The sequence below is a fragment of the Myotis davidii genome, unplaced genomic scaffold, assembly GCF_000327345.1.
Source record: "Myotis davidii unplaced genomic scaffold, ASM32734v1 scaffold233, whole genome shotgun sequence".
Lineage (NCBI taxonomy): Eukaryota > Metazoa > Chordata > Mammalia > Chiroptera > Vespertilionidae > Myotis > Myotis davidii.
In genome coordinates, this window is record NW_006285917.1 from 1,464,534 (window position 1) to 1,467,618 (window position 3,085).

The window sequence follows — 3,085 nt, forward strand, 5'->3', positions numbered from 1 at the left end:
ACGACGCTGCGCTCCCCGGGGCGTGCTCCTACCTGCCAGGCGCGGCCTCCAGCGGGCTCACCCACTGCGCGGCGCCTCCTCCAGGCCCAGTACCCTGTGCCAACCCCGTGGCCGCCGCTGCCCCCGCCGGGACCGAGGCAAGTTTACAAACACCAACCCCGGGCCTGCTTCCCCGGAAGCACTTTCCCCTCCCCCTCGTCCTCTCCGCTGCACAGCTACATCCACTTCCGGGCTGGGGAGCCTGGCCGGGCGGGGACAGTTAGCAAAGGGGTGCTGCCGAGGACGCAGGGAATGGGGTGTAGCTGGTGCGTGAGTGGGCGGTGCCTTCGCACAGAAAGGAGGCTGGTGGTACAGCGCATGCGCCGTGGTGCGGGCGAGCCCCACGCGGCCATCTTGACTGAGGGCAGGAACGGAGGCTGGGTGCCTTTTAAAGGTTTTGCCAGAGACTCCTCAAAAAAGCGCCATCACTCTACCTACGTTCTTCGTGGACGTTCTCTCGGTCGCTTTTGAACCTGGTGCCCCAAACAGAGCCAGAATAGTTCGTAACTCCACCATTTCACGTAACTCGGCCGAGGTTGTCATTACTTGAGGTTTCCATCAGGCCCAGTCAGCTGGGAGAGGAATTAAGTTTTATAAATTTTTTAAAAACTATATTTTATTGATTTTTTACAGAGAGGAAGTGAGAGGGATAGAGAGTTAGAGACATTGATCAGCTGCCTCCTGCACACTCCCTACTGGGGATGTGCCTGCAACCAAGGTACATGCCCTTGACCGGAATCGAACCTGGGACCCTTCAGTTCGCAGGCCGATGCTCTATCCACTGAGCCAAACTGGTCAGGGCTGGATTTACATATTTTAGATAAAGTAAGGGAGAGAGAGAAACATCACATGCCCCCACCGGGATTCAACCGCAACCTAACTATGTGCCCAAATTGGGATTTGAACTCGCCACCTTTTGTGAAAGGGATGACGCTCCAACCAATTGAGCCAACCTGGCCAGGGCGAACCAATTTTCTGTGCACGCGTCTGATGTGTACACTCAATTCCAATCTGAAAATGGGTGCCCTGCGGTGCATCCCTGGCCAGGCTGGTCACCTTATACTGCTTCCCCCTTTATTCCAGACCCTCCAGCGTCTGACATTGGGCTCACTTGGGAAAAACTTTAGGACTTCCCTCAGTAGGAATCTCCTTTCATTGGAGAAGGTGATGCAGGATGGCGCTTGGGCCTGGCTGCATTAGGAAAAAGGAAACAATCCTTTCTTCAAATTCTCCCAATTTTAGCTATTAGAAAGTGGTCCTGCTTAAGATGGACTATCCGAAGTGCACTTGATGGAAGGCAATATCCATTCCATTTAGGCCCCAGCTTCTGTGGTTGGTACTGTCAGGTTGTGAGTTTTGGAGAATCAGTAGAGATAGTAAAAGAAAAAAAAACCTTTACTTATGAAAGAAGATAATTCCCAGCCACTTTTTAAAAAAAATATATTTTATTGATCTTTTACAGAGAGAAAGGGAGAGGGATAGAGAGTTAAAGGGATAGAGGGAAACATCAGTGAGAGAGAAACAGCAATGAGCTGCCTCCTGCACACTCCCTACTGGGGACGTGCCCTTGACTGGAATTGAAACTGGGACCCTTGAGTCCGCAGGCAGATGCTCTATCTTCTTGCTCCCAGCCACTTTTTGCACACAGGTTTCATTTCTTTGGGCAGTCCATTAGTTGAGCCACTGGCAGCAAGTTTTTTCGCTCTTAGGATCATCATAAAATTGAGATAAAATGGAGTGAAACTGTCAGCAATAAGTTTTGACAAATTAGCTCATTTATTTTAACAATTTATGCAACAAAAGGATAAAAGGTAAAAAATGTTTAGTTTCCCTCTCTTACTGCCCTATGCTCCTGAAGGTAGTCATTTTTGTCATTTTGGTATATATACTTCCAGGCTTTTTCAGTTCATACAAAAAAAATTTTTTTTTCCATTTAGAACATTTTTTGAGCACATACAGTATGCCATTCAGTGTATTTTAGACATCTAAGTGAATTCACATCTTTAAAAAATATATATATATATATATATATATATATTTTGTTGATTTCAGAGATGAAGGGAGAGAGAGCGAAAGAGAAACATCAATGATGAGAGAGAATCATTAATTGGCTGCCTCCTGCACACCCCATTGGGAATTGAGCCCAAAACCCAACTGGGAATGAGCTGTGACCTTGTGTTTCTGAGTCAGTGCTCAACTACTGAACCACACCAGCCAGGCGCAGTTTAGAATTGTTGCATAGTATTCCAACTTATGTTTGTACTTTAGTTTTCCAGACCTATCCTGATGAACATTTAGCTTAGTTCCAATTTTTGTCTGTTTTATAAACAATGCCATAATGAATATCCTTATATAGTTAGCCTTTTGCATTAGATAGATTTGTAGAAAGGATATGTGCATTTTAAATTTTAACAAATTCTGTGAAATTGCATTTCAAAAGTTTGTAAGAATTTGTGCATTCACTCAGAACCATGTGTGAGTATCTCCATTTCTTACAACCTTGGCTATACTGGATGCTATGAATTTTTTATACAGTTGCTAATTTGATAGGTGGAAAATAGTAATTTCATTGTTTTGTTTGTCATTAATAGTGGAATTGAGCATCTCTTGTTTTTTTTAAATATATTTTTTATTGATTTCAGAGAGAAAGGGAGAGGGAGAGAGAGACAGAAATATCAGTGATAGGATGGAATCATCGATCAGCACAACGCCACTGGGGATTGAGCCCACAGCCTGACATGTGCCCTGACCGGGAATCGAACTGTGACCTGGTTCATAGATGTATGTTCAGCCACTGAACCATACCGGCCAGGCTACCCCCCTATATTTTTCCCCATTTTATTTTATTTTTAATTTAAATTCTTTTTTTAAAAAATTTATTAAATCTTTATTGTTCAGATTATAACGCCACTGGATTGAGCCCACAGCCTGACATGTGCCCTGACCGGGAATCGAACTGTGACCTGGTTCATAGATGTATGTTCAGCCACTGAACCATACCGGCCAGGCTACCCCCCTATATTTTTCCCCATTTTATTTTATTTTT

The 3,085-nt window shown here is 44.6% G+C and overlaps 2 protein-coding genes across 8 annotated transcripts in view; one reads left to right on the forward strand and one right to left on the reverse strand.

The window, feature by feature from the left end:
• ZNF740 (zinc finger protein 740) overlaps positions 1-121 on the reverse strand; it is an 8,704-nt gene extending 8,583 nt beyond the window's left edge. For all 6 annotated transcript variants that reach the window (XM_015559603.1, XM_006757021.2, XM_006757023.2 and 3 more), the window contains exon 1: positions 33-121. The gene's annotated coding sequence lies outside the window, so the exon portion shown is untranslated. The remainder of the gene's footprint in view (positions 1-32) is intronic.
• CSAD (cysteine sulfinic acid decarboxylase) overlaps positions 63-3,085 on the forward strand; it is a 22,450-nt gene continuing 19,427 nt past the window's right edge. For both annotated transcript variants that reach the window (XM_006757019.2, XM_015559602.1), the window contains exon 1: positions 63-137. The gene's annotated coding sequence lies outside the window, so the exon portion shown is untranslated. The remainder of the gene's footprint in view (positions 138-3,085) is intronic.